This window comes from Fundulus heteroclitus, chromosome 11 (genome assembly GCF_011125445.2).
Source record: "Fundulus heteroclitus isolate FHET01 chromosome 11, MU-UCD_Fhet_4.1, whole genome shotgun sequence".
NCBI lineage: Eukaryota > Metazoa > Chordata > Actinopteri > Cyprinodontiformes > Fundulidae > Fundulus > Fundulus heteroclitus.
In genome coordinates, this window is record NC_046371.1 from 10,002,633 (window position 1) to 10,019,242 (window position 16,610).

Below are 16,610 nucleotides of genomic sequence, written 5' to 3' on the forward strand. Positions count from 1 at the left end.
AACACATAAAAGCCAAAAAAAGAAACTTGGAATTGCATTAAGGTCTCTGTGCTTCTTAGTATTCGAGCCACAAAGTGCCTGGGAGTCTCACAGTAATTTCCTGGCCCTACTTGTGGACATGCTCCGTCACCAGCGGGGCTCCATGAAAAATGAATGGCTGCGGAGGGAGTGAGGGTCCCTGGATGATGAACTCGCTGTAGATGAGTGCATCCTGAAAGATTTATGCAACTATTCATGCACAGTTTAAAGCATGGCATATGTTTGAAGACTCCTAAATGGAGAGTGATTATGGCACCTGTTCTAAAATTAATGCTGGTCCATTCAGCTGCCAAAATCAACCAAACTAATATAAGAATCCAGCAGGGGGAGTTAAAAAATAGTCTATTTTTTTTTATATGAAAAGAATGTGCCAAATCACATCCAAAGCAAAGTATTTTTAGCCACTTACTTGGAGGTGGTGCAAAACGCTTCTCCCTGCCTCTCCAATCTCTGTTCAAGACCTCAGTGGCTTTTGTGCGTCTTTAAAGTCCCGATGTGATGAATCCTTATAGAGATAAAGGTTTACATGTTCTCATAGTCTCTCCTCGAGAGCTTTCATGGTTTCGCACACAAAAAAAAAGTGGCTGTAGGGAGAATAAAAAGGCGAGCTGGAGAGACATGTTTAAAACCCTGTTCAATTTCACACCTCTGCACACTCCATGCTGTCTGCCCAGCACCAAGCGCCGCCCGGTTTAACTGTGTTTGTTCGCTGCCTGCTGAGGCTGGAAACGAGGCTGATGAGACTGTGAGCTGCTACAGCAAAGGTTGCAGTCCGTCGCGCCATCACGACGAGCTGAAAAGCATCGAGACCTCAAACTGCAGGGTTCGGCGCCAAGAGAAGAAGCTGAGCTGACAGCCTAAACGTCCTCTATAACCTTCCGGTTTTCACTTCTCTTACTCAAACTACGAGTCCAGGACAGTACAAAAAAAAAAGGATTATGTGACTAAAACCTTGAATCCTCTCTTAGGATGTAGGCATATTAGGTCAGTTATTTTACTTTGTAGCCACCCAAACTGCTATCGAGAGTTTCTGATAACAGGGAATAAATCTTGTACCACAATTTGGAGGAATTTGGGCCCACACTTCTTGGCAGAATCTTTTTAATTCATATATACTTTTCTAGCATGAGAGGTCATCCCACAAGCAGTTCACGCAGATTTAAGTCCAGACCTTTCCAAAATCATTAATATAAAAAAAAACGTAGCTTTTTATTTTTTATTTATCCACTGGTGTACTTTCTGGTTTGCTTCGGGTCGTTGTTGTGCCGCAAAACCCATGAACGGATTTTTTGATTGAAGCAGAATTTATGGTTTCATCGACTACAACAAAGTTGCCCAGCTTCTGAGACCGCAGAGCAACCCCCTGGATTGCTCTTTTCCATTAATAAAAGAAATGATCATTTGAAAATTGTATATTGTATTTACTCAAGGTATCTTTATATGATATGAAAATATATTTGATGATCTGAAACATTTAAATATGGCAAGAAGAAGGAACCATCACTGAACCTGCAAAGGCTTCTAAACACAATTAAAAAGTCAGCCTTTCTATCACCTGACGAACATTTCCAGGATTAAAGGACTGATGTCTCAGCAGGATCTGGAAAAACTAATCCATGCTTTTATTTTTAGTTGAATTGATTACTGCAGCGGTGTTTTCACAGCTCTGCCTAAAAAGTGGATCAGACAGCTGCAGCTGATCCAGAACGCTGCTGCCCGCGTCCTCACTAAGACTAAGAAAGTAGAGCACATCACCCCAGTTCTAAAGTCCTTACACTGGCTCCCTGTATCTCAGAGAATAGACTTTAAAATACTTCTGTTAGTCTATAAATCCCTAAATGGCTTAGCACCTAAATACATCACAGACTTGTTATCAGTGTATAAACCCTACAGACCACTCAGGTCTTCTGGCTCCAGCCTACTCTGTAGAACCAGAACCAGAACTAAACACGGAGAAGCAGCATTTAGTTCCTATGCTCCACTTATCTGGAACAAACTTCCAGAAAACTGTAAAAGTGCTGAAAGCCTGAGTTCCTTTAAATCAATGTTAAAAACACATTTGCTCAGAGTTGTCTTTAAATGTTAATGCTGCAGTTTGTAGTCCAACTTGTCTTATACTGTATCTGACCTGCTGAGCTATTCCAATGCAATGTGCTTGCCTCTGTAAAGTTTCCCTTATTTCTCTGTAATGTTTTTCTTTCCTCTGTTTTGGACAGGACTTTGAATCTTCTTGTTACTGAAAAGTGCTTTGTAAATAAACTTGCCTTGCCTAGCAATGGAGCGCTGCTATTTGATACAGACAGTTAGAAAAGAGCGTAAAGCTCCTAAAAGCCATTGCTTTAAAAGTTGGCGGATATTCCACAATTGGCATATTTCTTTTTACTTAAACAACAGAAAGAAAATGAGCTATATCTTCATTAGATTTTTTTTCTCTCTCTTTGCGTAGTTTAGAAGCTAGCAGTAACGCTCCAGCATTGCTTGCTAGCTGCTAATGAACATTAAAAATGTAACAAATTAAAAAGGTTGTTGCTTCATCTGGCTTTTTATGAGTATGCACAGATATGAAACAAACTACTGAAATCAAATATCCACTTATTGTTTTAGTTGTAATTACTGCAGTATATGCTTTGAAGCATGATATTAATTTTGATTTTATGTTTGTTTTTCTTGCCGTGTCCTAAGAGGAGACCATTTTAATATTGCCAATATAAGAAAATCCTTTGTATGTTGCTATGGTAAAGATGTTGAGACAAGAAAACAAAATCAAATTTTTACATTCTTATTGGTACTTGAGTTAAAAAACAACAAATAACTATAATTCATACAAACTGTATGTGCCTGCAGCCTGTTAAACACAAGATCAGCTTGTCTTCCTTCTTGCCACACTGAAATATGAACTGACCTGTGATTTTACCGCCTGAACTCCTTTGTGTTAGTGCTGAGAATAAATAAATCCTAACAGCTTGTGAAGAAAGAAAATAAATAATTATCAGTGTTCATTTGGATGTTTATAATAAAACCCCTCTTTTTTACCTCCTCCACTCTCCTGAGGGAAATTTCTCCCACTCCAATTATACTGAACAGTTTACCACCATGAGTCATCTTTTTAAATCTGTTTTAATGTGTTCTTCTGTTGCTCCAAATGACGCCACAGATTAGATGAAATGATCAATAGTCAAATGTCATTGTAATAAAAGCTAAAACAAGGCAACGTTTAATTGGATGAAGTCAATTTATTTTTTAGCGTATACAAAATAGCATAAAACAAGATACATAAGAGAAAAGCACAAATAGATAAAAACTCAATACAGGACATTTAAAATATGTGTAATAAATGGTAAATGGACTGAACACTTATAGTCACATTCATCTAATCTCACTCACTAACGCGCACACATTCATACACACAATATGCAGATCGGTAGGCAACTTGGGGTTAAGTGCCTTGCCCAGGGGCACATCGACATGTGACCAGAGGGAAAGCATAGAATTTTTTCAGGAGTTAAGCATTGAACAGCTTGAGGCAGAGAAAGATGTGGCTCAGTTTGGTGGTGCTGCTTGTAGTGTTGCTGTATTGTTTGCTCATGGCTGCAATTCAGAACCTTCCTGGTGATAATGTGAGAACTCCCTTACAATATAGAGCTCTGATCCTGTAGCAGCTCTTAAAGAGATCCTGAAGGAGGGTACGGATGCTCCATTTATCTTCTCAGCTCCCCTCACCATCCTCTGCAGGGACCTATTGGCTCCTGCATTGCAGCTGAAATACTTTATCACAGATAGATGCAGCATGTCAACGTACTCTCAACCACAACCCTGTACATTGTTCTATAGATGAGTAGAGTTCATCTGCTCGATCCGTTTTTTAATATGACGGTAAAAGCATCTTAAAGTGGCAAGAGAAAGACTGGAAAATGGTAGCTAACTTAAAAGAGGAGATAAACTGAATGAAGATAAACTCACAGGCAGCCAGATAAATCAGCTAAAGGTGAAGTTAATTAACCAACCAAAAGCCTAAGTAAAAGGTAGTAAAAGGCGCTTCAGGGCAGAAATCCAAGAGAAGCTAAATTAAAAATGCAGAACAGAAAAACAATAAACAGAGAGAGATGTAACCAAGGAACAAAAAGCAAAGAATATACGGAGGGGAAAAGGCCCAAAGTTAAAATTAACCTTTTCTTGGAAAAAACATTCAGTTATCTGTCTGTCTGATTGTTACTCCTTTATGTTTTCTGCCCTGAGAGAGTGAAGTCCTCCAGTATTTTTATGTATCTTGTGCATGAGCAATAAAGTATCTTTAATCTTTAAGAACCCAACAACTGTCTAAATGTATTTTTTTTTCACCCATTTTCCTTAATGACAACTGTATTACTGAACCATATTATTCCCTTTTGTCTGCAGCTCTTCGTAATCAGGACTGCCAGCAGTAATGAGAAGGGGTTTTTGGGCTCTGAATGCTAAGCTGATATCAATGCACACACTGCTGTCCAGCCAGTGTTTGTTTATGTTATTGTGTGATGTTTTATGGCCTCGTGTGAATGAGCCCATATCTTTAAAGCTGCAGGCCATCTCCGAGCAGGGAAGGTCTTCTTGATATTCCCTCCACGCACACACACTCACACACACAACCGCTTTCCCTGGGAGTCTCTTGTCAGCAGAATTTGTAATGAATTGCACAAAAGCTAGTTTACCATGCGTGCAGTCATGCGTGCACACATATAAACGCGCACAAACAAGACACAAAACAACTTTCCCTTCTGCGCACAGCAGAAATTGCTTCAGGAAAAACGAACGAGGCTGCATGTTGAACAGAGAGGAAATGCCTTTCATGAATGGATTCTTTTCCTCTTTCCTAAAGAGCTGGATGTTGTGAACATGTTATATGTCAAGATTCCCTTTTTTTTTTTTAATCCTCCGGGTTGACTTGCTGTTAGCCTTGCAGATGACGATCAGTTATGTTTCACATGCATATTGCTCTGAGATAATACAGATGATAAAAAAAAACATTAGAGGATGCGGTTAATCAAGAGTGATGAGTGACAAACATGAACATTTCCAGCACACGAGATTTATGAAACCAATAAGGAATCAAAATGAGATCATCTGTTAGCGCGGCTTATTTTAGTGGAAAGGAATAGGCCAGAAATGTGACACAGAAACAGACAGGAGTTTAACAATGTTGTCAAGGTTAAGTAAAAAAAAAAACCCGAAAGAACAAGCTCCCCTCGAGCACCTCCTTTCTACATAAACGTGAAGAGATTAGGAAACACCTGCTGCGAAATCTCTGACAGCTTGCCAAAAGAGAAACTACGAACCCAGGGGTGTACAGTGCTAAGAAAAGGTTTTAAAGCCATCCCTCATTTCTGTCTTTCCAATGAGTCAGACGCTCTTGTGTGAATTTAAAGTGGTGATTGATTAATAGCTCTAAAAGCTTTCTGAGGGGTTTTGGAAGGTTTTTATTTGGCTCCGAAGGTTGGGTAAAAACCCATCTGACCTTGAACCGCAACTCGTTTCTGTAATGTTTGAACTGGCGCTACAACTACCGCCTAGCTAGCTCTGACGAATTAGAAAAGCAGTGGTTAAAAACAACATAGTGGATTCGCTCCACATTTTTTGCTTTAAAAGTGGAAAGAAATAAGAAAACAAAGATGAAACAAAAAAAAAGTAGTTTTCTGCTGTTTACTCGAGGTGACGAGAACAAGTTTCTGTCCAGGACATGTTACTGTTTACGCGCTAGCTATAGCATTAGCGCTGCAGCACAGCTAGCCGACACGTTAACTTTTTAAAAAGCAGCAGTTCAAACTTCAAACCGTCCTGCTGTCTGTTTATTGATTGGTCCCATGTGGTCTCCGTTGTGGCAGACCGTTATTGTGAAATCTGTTTCTGAAGATGCTGCTTTATTATTGCTATCATGAGTCAACATGATGCGTGTTGCTTTAGCAGAGACTCCTGAGCTGACAGTGTTTGTGAGAAAGTTATGCTTTTTAATGTAGTGCTGTTATCCTACCAATAAAATACACGTCTGTGTAGATTCTTTTTTTTTTTTTATTAAAAATGTACTCAGATCTTGCTTTTTTTTCATATACTTGGGATTCACTGTTTCCATTAATCTAATTTAGGTTTTTTTCAACCAGGACTTTTTCACAACTGCTTTATATTCAGCTCAATCAATCCATCCGTGCAGAGACTCCTTGTACAAGAAATACTGCAAGACATGCATAATATAAAAAAAAAACCAAGAACATTAAAAGAGAAGAATTGGTTTCAGTGTCTTTAAACTGCAGAGCCTGCAGGGTTTAAGCGTTGTCACCCGAACCAGCCTCCGGTGTCTCTCGGCATTCGACCATGTTCTGCTCAAACATTTACAACTTTGAGTGAACTCTGAATGGGATCAGAATAGAAGAGAATAAAACACAAGACAAACAAAATAAAGAGCCAAGGAGCAGTATAGAGACGTTTAACGCTGGCCCATCGGCTGCCCACACTATGCCTCAATCATGTAATACATAATTAAAACATAAAAAATACGCCACAGATTGAAATATCGTATCAAAATCTCTTTTGGTCTTCCTATACGAATAACTGATTGCACCTGCATATGCAAAAGAAAGTTTTTAGCAATGCCTGAAACCCCCATAGTCAGAGGAAAATCAAACTTTGTCTGCACACGCATTCAAATGTTTTAGATTATTTTCTGGTTATTGTCAGCCTCAGAGAAGTTTTCAGCTAGATCTCTCAGCACTGGCAGCTGATAATGACAGATTGCTGCTTTGGGCTTCGTTATTACTTTGTCTTCTATCTTTTTTCATGTGATACTCAAAAGTAGTTAGGAAAAGGGGCCCTAAAGTCCCTACCACTTCTGCAGTGTCTGATTTATTTGCAATAACTTTAGATTTGGGATGCATAGTCTCTTCTGTGTTTGTTTCATCTCCTCCTCTGATCCATCACAGGAATATGCGCCTCATTAACCCTCTCTTTACTATTGGATATCGCTTTAGTTTGATCCTGATCGATTCCCTGCACACCAAACTGCATCCAAGTTCAAACTTTTTTCATTTAGTGATGCATTTGATGTCTCTTGTTATTACAAGATGCGGCATATTTACCAGGTACCTATAGGGATGTGGAAAAACTGCTTGTTCCCTCTGTTTTTATTTTTTTTATGTTTTATGAGAAACAAAATCTATCCAAACCAGATGGGGCAATTGCGTCGGGAGGAAAATATTCCTCCGCAGCGATTAAAAAGACTCACAACCAAACACTTGATGCCAATTTTTGCCAAGTGTGGTGCAAACAGTTATCGCGTTGAGGACGCATTTACTTGTTCAGGTTGGCTTAGATTTCTTTTTTCCCCTTAATGGAAGAAAGCTGCCTTTGTGTTTCAAGCTATATTTCTCTAAAACAGGTAAAACAAAAACTTTTCCCCCAGCCATGGGCGTACACTGAGAAAACCACAGAAAACATCAACGTGACTTTTATGACAAATGTTTTTGTGACAGCAGCTGTAGTTAAATTTGATAAATTTGTTTGTTGTGTTCTGAGTTCAGCCGCTGTGGGAAAATGTCGCTCACTTTGGTGCTGAAAGTGATGGAATAATAAAACAGAAGGTGATAAAAAGGCTTGCTCAACTTGTCCATATTTCTCCATAATCATTCTGTTAAATGGACGTACCTTTTAGCGTCCATTCTGCAGGAGCCCATTATATCGTCTAAAGGTTCACTCAGAGTCACCACATTAATGCACAAATTCATCCGTACTCCTGGGTTTTCCTTTTTAAACAACACATCCTCACCTGTTATGACTGCCAGCAGCTGTAAACATGTCTGTTTGTTGTGTAACACATTAATCAGCGTCAATCAAGTTCAATTAAACAGGTTTTTAGTATGACCACATTAGATTAAAGGTTCAGTTTCCAACCATTAAACCTTATTCAATAGTAATGTTCATATTCATTCTAAAACCTTTTATTATGTTTTTTTTTTCTCTCGCCAGCTTTTTATCAGCCTCTCCCCCCCATATGGTGGCTGGTTCACCTCCACCACCCACCCCCAGGTGCCACTAGCATTATCAGAGCCCCGCTTCACATGCCTTCATGTGAATAAAACCCACACCTTGCGCCGACGTGATCGCACCCACAGCTGATGAACAATTCGGTTCCTAAGCAACTGATCCTATCTGTGTGGGGTTCGCATGTTCTCTGCGTGTCTGCGTGGGATTTCTCCGAGCACTTTTCCTCCTACAATCCACAGATAGTCGAGGAGAACAATTTAAATCACTCCTACGTGCGAGGCAGTTTGATGCAAGGGATGTTTGAGCTTTTTTTTTCCTGCGTGGGCATGAATGTGCGGAAAAGCCTCCGAGCCCCTCGTGAAAAGTATAAGTATCAGAGGTCTTGTAGCGTTGCTTTGACAATAGGTTGTCTAGATTCTCTGCAGGCTTTGTCGAGGAGCACAGTTTTTTTTTATTCAGTAGTCCACAATGTTGTTAGGGGTCCCTGCAGGTTGCACCCCCCCTCCCCTACATGCTATTCAAATCTCACCAATGACAAAAAAAGAAGAAAAAAATCAATATAACATTATTTTTTTCATTTTCTATTTCAGTTGATCCCTTAAAGCCATTTGCTTATTCAAGAAAGTCCAATCAGAAGTACTAAGTCACTGACTGGGCAGCAACCACTTATCCTGAGCAAGTATGTGGCGACAGTGGAAAGGAAAAACTCCCTTCTACAGCTTCATGCAGAGAAACATAACTAAAGTCAAAGGCTGAAAGAAAGAAAAACAGAAAGCATAGATAGCTAATGGGAACAATAGCTTAGCTAATGTCCTTATCCAGGGGAGAAAGGGAGCTAAACACAAACGTGCCGCACAAGAAAGACTACTTTCAAGGGGAATAAAAACAATTTGTAAACATAATTAATGGCAGCGATACCTCTGTTAATAACTGCCACAAGTAGAAAAATATACAACTAAACACTAAATCACTGGGCCAGGAGTGACTTCAATGGTAAAGCAAAACAAAGAGTACACATACTTAAAGGCCAAAACTTAACCTAATGTCTTTGCCCAGGAAATAAACACAGATAAACATAGAAGTACTGAGTCAGGTGTACTTTCCATGGGGATGCAAAGAGTAAAATAAAAGTGTACATGCAGCAATTAATTCTAGCAAAAAAATTCAGTTAATATCTCCATCCAGCAGAGAAAACATGGTTTAAAAAAGGAATGTAGGAATACTTTCTATGGGGAATAAAAACTAAAAAAGTACAATAAGTTAGTTTTAGCAGTAGCTCCTTCAATTGCTTTGTTCGAAAAGGAGACACCTCTCCGCTCACGTAATGGTAGATTTTATTTCTAGTGGCGTAATACATAACTGGAGTAAACACTTGAGTAAGTGTAGATTTTAACCGCTGACTTTGAAAGGCTTGTCACAATTTTTATTGCGTAGAAATTTTATTTTTCTGTTCCAGCCAGTAGTTCCAGGACTATTCCACCAACCTAGTGCATTTATGTTTTTTAAGCCACTTGAAAAAGCTATTGCAGTCATTATCCACTTGTATGTATTGTTATACTCTCCCAAAAAAGGAGCTGTTGCTGTAGTTTTGTCTGTGTCTACTTACTTTACTTTCCAATAAAAGAGGGAGCTATTGCTGTTATCACTATTTGTAATAATCTCCCATGTAAAATCCTCCTGGACCCGTGCTTGTGTCTCTTTGCTGTTTATTCTAGAAAGTATTCATTTCCCTCCACTGTAAGCACCTACTTGCCCAGGAAGAGGGATTGCTGCAACGTCAGACTTCATGCTGTTGGCCGGGCTTCTTTAAATGACTTTCCAACAACTGGTGCCGACTCACACACTCAGTTTGACTGTATTGTGTCATAATTATTCCAGAACATGCGTGTATCATTTAGACCAGGGGTGTCCAAACTTTTCAGCTTGTGGGCCGAAATTGCCAAGTCAAAAGGCACTTGAGGGCCAAAAAATTAAATTCATTAAAAAAATGTGTGTGTATATATATATATATATATATATATATATATATAATTTTTATTTTTATTTTTTTAAATCTGCTGTGCAAAATATAATTGTAAACCATCTGTATATAGCAAATTGTAATAAATACATTTTAATCAGGTTTTAATGCACCAAAATCTGCATTTGAGTAAAAGTCATTGGAAAGCTGAGGTCCTATTAACTAGGAAATTAAAAAGAATGTAAAAAGTGTGGTCATGTGGTCATTAAAAAAACAAATGTACCTAACACTCAGTTGTAAGATTTGACGTGGTCTGCTATAATTTTGTCCTAATTAAAAATAAAAAGTTTGCACCAGCACGAGCCACCAGAACCGGTCGGCCAAATCTTTCTTGAAATGCCGCTCAAAGTCAGTACTGTGGACACACCTGATTTAGACTGTGTTTTAACTAGGTATGGTTGTACTAATTTGTTCTAAGACTATATTTGTTATAAATTGGCACCATAAAAAAATTACCAACTGGAATTCAAACTATTTTTTTTATTTTGTACATCGTTATTATTCTGTAGAATCCATTATTCTTGTGGCAAATTGGTGTCCTTCTCGGAAGTATAATTAAACATCCACTGCCATGGCTTTAATTAGACTCTGGTTCAGGCAACAATGGTAAACTGGACAGCAGATGTTATACAAAGACCTTTATTGTAAGAATACACATAAATGATGTTTGGTGGCTTCTCAGGACCGAGTTTCCAGACGCTGGGAAAACAGGTAAGTCGCTAATTAGATTTGGTTTCAGGAGATGAAAAATGGACTGGTATTAATGAGAGGAGCTTGCAGATGCAGAGATGGTTGGGGTTCCAGGGGAAAGTGAGTCCACCCAGAGCTGACTTTGGGAAGTGTATGATCGTCCGGTAACGTTTTGTCCTTTCTTTCCCAGTAGGAGCTGGTGAGCCTTGGCATGTCGAAAAGGGGGACAGGCCGGTAAGAGAAGTGAGAAAACAGGTAAAGACTTGGTTACCAGGAGGAGTGGCAGAGAGAAGGAGAGAAATCCAGGATGGGGATCTCCACACAGACACGAGGAATCAGGAAGGAGATCACAGGAGTCCAGAACACAGATGGAGGAATCCGGTTTCTGTCAGAGAAGGCAAGGGAGTTTGGAGTTAGGACTTTGGGAAGCAAGTAAGACAGGGATTGACTATCACTTATGGGAGCAAAACGATCTGTCATCTGTCTCGAGGAGCCTACTTCTCTTCAAACTTCTCCTGATGAGCCTTAATGTGCCGCACCTGGAAAACGGACTAATCATCTGCTTTCCTGTGCAGCTGCACAAGTATTGAAAGCATTTCTTTACAGTTTGTGAAGAACCTTTGAAGTACTAAAGATCTTCAAATGCACCAAGAAAGATCATGTATGGTTTTAAGATTGTTATAACTCAAGAAAAAGCTCCATTTCACTGATTTGTCAGGGAAGCACTGCTGAAAATTAGGTTTTCCATGAGAGGTTGAGGTAGAAGTTACAAAATTCATGCCCCCATCAATAATTTGCCATGCATTTTGCAAAATAGATTTCTGACGCAGTTCTCAAAGTTAAACATGTACATAATTTACACCTGAACCTTCTGCGACAAAGGTATAAATCTGTCTCTGTTTGTTTTTTCCTTTTAACTATATCAAATCTTTAAAGAACACCTCAGAGTAAATCACTTCTCCCTGTCTGACTGCCCCAACTCCTTGCATCGCTCAGGGATCCTAATTTCAGGTTTTCATTTATTATCATATCTTTTTAAAGCTACTTTGAGACCTGGGTTAATTATCTTATCTGCAGGTATCTTTCAACCCACTTGGTTTCACAAGCTAAAAATGAAACCCTTCAGCGATTTATATATTAAAGAAAAATATATATAAGGGAACATGCAAATATAAAGCATCAAAATCACTAAAAGAAACAGAGCTTCAGAATATAATGAATCAGTCATTGTAATATCAGTGTTTCCAGCATCCCAAAGGTATTCTTCCATGCATTATTTGGAAGGGGATCATATTTCTAGTGCCATTTAATGAAAATGTCATAAAACTTCTCATTCGTTATTCTGGCATTTTGCAAAAATAAGAGGGTAATCCTTACTGACGTTTTGTCTGATTCAACCCATTAAATACGTAGATGTATCTATTTATTTATTTATTTAAGTAATGACAGATATTTTTTCCAGGGTTTATCGTTTGCACTCACTGAAAAAAAAAAACAGATGTTAAACGTCCACAAGGAACAATCCAGTTTGGATGTTGTTCAGCAGACATGCAGACTAGTGGTGGATCCAGAAATAATTTCATTTGGAAGAAAGCTAGAACTGCACCGGAGGGGATAAGAGGTGAGACCATCGGTGAAGTGATGGTGTTGTCAGTAACTTAGCTGCACAAGGCAACCACCCAGCATCATTTAACCCAAAAAACTTGACTCTGATGCTTCGAGGAATTCCCGGTCTGGTGTTCTTTAGTACATATGCTTCTACCTGTAGCTAACCACCTGACTCATGATGTACACACTTTTCAACTGACCAAGTTGATCTAAGTTTTCCTAAAAAAAACTAGCAAATTTAAGGATATTCCAGCAAGTTTCACAAGGGCCAAGAATAAGGCTGAACTTGTTTAGCCTTATTGGTAAAACATTAATTACAGAGCACGCATGAATTAATTTCTGCGTATTCCTGAGTGGTCATTGATAAACCATTACAAACTTATACTTTCCCCATTATTTACTTCTCTCCAACAGCTTTTCATTAAAATGTCTATAGGCCTTACATGATTAATTATGATGACAGATGGCGTTGTTTTGTGAAGATTTATAGTCACATTAGCTGGTTTTTCCTGCCTTGCCCTTGTGCGACATGTTGAAAAAGTTCCACTTATCTGGAAAAATCCTTGAACTTGTTCTTCCCCTCTAGATACTCTTATACTGGCTGGTACAATCCAATAATTTAACATCATTTGAAATAGGTACACCCCTGGAAATCCTTTTACACCCAGACACACTTCTCTGGTAATGATCAGGCGAAGGGCTCAGGGGTGGCAGGAGCGAGGCAGAAAAGGACGACCAGAAGAATTGCTGCACAATAAAGAACGAACAGAGCTGGTCTGAACATAAACTGGGCCAGTGGGGAACAATATTTAAGGTGAGTATACCCGTTAGGTTGAGCGGGGAGAGTAGAAGACCAAGGAAGAGAACCCAGGACACTAAATCAGAAGTCACAGAATATGACAACAAAACAAAGTTAAAGCCTTAAGCAGTAAATATAAGCCATGTGGCAGTCTTTCCTACTTTCCTCCTGACGTCAGCTGTAGCTATAAGACCTACAGAACTGCTTGTAAAAGTATTCAGGGCCATTTGATTTGTTCACATTTTGGCTTGGTGCACTCACAGATATCAATGTTTCCCTGGGAGGTTATGAGCTAGACCAACACTAGTTAGTGATTAATTAGTTAGTGTAAAAAGAATGATGCTCTCATGCATTGTGTTGTTGAAAGACCGAAATTGTAACAATTCCTGTCTGCTCCTGCCTGATAAGCTGCCGTGTTTAGTAGTGTTGCACCGATACCGATACTAGTATGGGACGGGGCTCTGATCCACCACTAAAATGGTGGTATCGGTATCGGCGAGTACCAACAAATAGGCACCGATACCATTTTGATGTTTCTATGTCACTTGAACGCAGCCTTCTCTCTCCCGACTAGTATTATACATGTTATATAAGTTCATGAAAGTTGCACTATTTTGGCATTTGAGAGCCAAAACTCAGGTTTTAAAAGAGATTATTCAATTATTAATGTAATTTTACCGTCTTACTGTTGCACAACTATTATACATGTTATAATTTCATGAATGTTGCACTATTTTGGCTTTTGAGAGTCAAAAGTTTATTCAACTATTATCACCCATTCCAGGTAGGCAATAAAAAGTTCTACTACTCTAAGTAGTATGCAGTTCTTCATATACACACACACATCAATTTCAAACAGATGGTATCGGTATGGTATCGGTATCGGCCAATACTGCACAGCCAACTATCGGGTATCGGTATCGGGGCCAAAAAATGGCATTGGCGCAACACTAGTGTTTAGTCCCATTACGTCACTCTCTGCTCCCTGTGTTGCACCGCCAATCAGGATCTGAGCGGCTACACCTGCGGCAGCTCTAATTACTGGGAGTAGCTGCACCTGGGAGGAGCACCACATATTCCTGGCTCTCCCAGTGGGTAACCGCCAGATTCTTGAAAGCCATTGTGTGAGTAGACTAACCAGCGTTCCTTGTATGTATTGACCTCCTGATCTCGCCCTGTCTCGTGCCTGTTTTTTCCTGCCTGCCAAGGCCCTGTCTGGATTCTCCTGCCTATCGTTAACAACCCAAGCCTGGACCTTGGATCTCTCTCCTGTATCTGCCTCACTTAGAAACATCTGCCCGGTGTGTGCCTCTCATTACGATTCTCTTGTCTAGCCCTTCTGGAAACCTCTGCCCTGTGGACTGTCTCCCTGTGCATGACCTCCGAACTGTCTACGACTTACCTGCTAGCCTTTGTCCTGTCTAGCAACGTCGTGATTCGGATCAGTCAGTGATCTGAATCATTCAGACGGAGTCGCTGGCATCAGTCATCAGAGCCAATGCAACCACCTGGCATCTGAGAAGGTTGGTGGCTTTTATTCAGAGCATAGCCCCCATCACTGAGTTGTTCTCAGCCACTAACCCTGGTCTTCTTCCCACAGTGTTTCCATTAGGAGCTCCGGTCAGCTCCTGCTCCAGCAACACCAGTTCATTATCAATAAACTCCTTTAAACGTTCATTTCCTGTGTCGGCTGAATTATGGGGTCACCAGATTCTGTTCAGGCATTCCGGAAAAGCAGGCAGGACAATAGGAAAATTCTCGTAGAAAATATTTTTAGCTACAAAGTCAAAACACGTAGATAATATTGTGAAAACAGGAGGCCCGGCAGCGAAGTAGAGACAGGAAGAACCTGGTGAAGAAGTACTGAAACTGATGAGGGACATGAGAACAGAATGTCCACAGTGGAGTAACAGAATGACAATCTGAACCCATACACAAACAGCAGAATACAAGGGAGGAAAAAAAGAACAAGAATCTCATTACAAAGGCAGGAACTGGTAAATAACACCATGAAGGGCAATAATCAAGAACCAAAAATGATTTAAATACGAAACCAAAAACATGGATCATGACAGATGCTGTTTTTTTAAACATTTGTTTTACTATAAAACCTGAAACTATGGTATGTGATTGTGTTTAACCTCACAAGACAAGTCAATGCTTTGTAACACCAATTTTCTGTGCAATCCCTGCTGTAAGTATTTTGGGTTGTTTTTCCTGCTGGAAGGTAAATCTCACTTCGAGTCTTTATCGGTCTCCCACAGGTTTATTTTCCAAGGATTTCTCTGTATGTATCTCCATTCATATACAACTCAGAACAACTTTCCTGTCCCTGGTGAGGAAAAGCATCCCCACAGCATAATGCTGCCACCGCTATGTTTCACTGAGGGGTAAAACACAGCGGTGATAGTTCTCCTCCACACACAGCTGTTTGCATTTAGGCCAAAACGTTCATTTTAATCAGCCTCATCTGACCAGAGCAACCCGCTTGGCCTACAGATAACTACAAACTACAAACAGGACTTCCTGTGGTTGTTTTTTTCCCCTACAACGTCCTTCTTCCTGCTCCTCTTCCATAAAGGCCAGATATTTGGCATGCAGAACCCGTCCTGTTTAAGTTTAAGTGGACAGCCATGTCTTGGTGGATACATACTCTTTCCTCTTTCAGATAATTAATTTAACAGTCCTCTATTAGACATTTAAAGTTTGGAATTTTGTTTTATAACCAACCTCTGCTCTGCACCTCTCCACAACCTTCTCACTGACCTGTTCCTTGGTTTGAATGATGCTGATTGTTCACCAGTGCTCTCTAACAAACCCCTGAGGTCCTCACAGAACATCTGGATATATACTGAGATAAGGCTGGACGATAACTCAATAACAATATATATATCGATCGATAGACGTATATCGATGATAGAAAAAAAAGGGTAAATAAAAAGTTGGATAGAAGAACGGTTTTCCTTCCTTTTGCATCCTAGCCATGTAGGTTAATATTACAGTCATTAAATCCTCCCAGCCAATCACAAACAGACCCAGGAACCAAGCTCCGCCCACTTCAAAGAGCTCAGAGTGTGCATGTTTTTTCTTTTTTAAAAACTTGCAGTTTTGGTAAAAACTTTGGTTGAATAAAGGGTTGAGTTTGAATTCAGTGTTTGTGTTTTCAGGGTTGCACTTATCAATATCGATCAATATGATTTCTATTTTATCAATATGCCCCTTTTAAATATCGTCCAGCCCTATGCTGAGATGTAATTACGGGTGAACTCCATTTACTGATTAGGTCATATGTGGATTTACTTGAAATACCAGAGTACAAGAGACTGAAAGCACTTGTTTAAAAAAACCTAGTGTTGTTTTCTTTTCTCTTTGCACTTACTGCTTTTTTTGGTTTATCTCATTAAATCCCAATAAAAAAACACTTAATCTGCTGTCATAACATGGCAAAAT

At 39.5% G+C, this 16,610-nt stretch overlaps 1 long non-coding RNA gene across 1 annotated transcript; it reads right to left on the reverse strand.

Moving 5' to 3' along the window:
* Positions 1 to 10,686: 10,686 nt before the first annotated feature.
* On the reverse strand, positions 10,687 to 14,729 carry LOC110366515. Its single transcript, XR_002426746.2, has 2 exons — positions 14,563 to 14,729; positions 10,687 to 11,138 (listed from the first exon to the last, which is right to left on the reverse strand). It is a non-coding gene; the product is annotated as an uncharacterized LOC110366515 (long non-coding RNA).
* Positions 14,730 to 16,610: the final 1,881 nt, after the last annotated feature.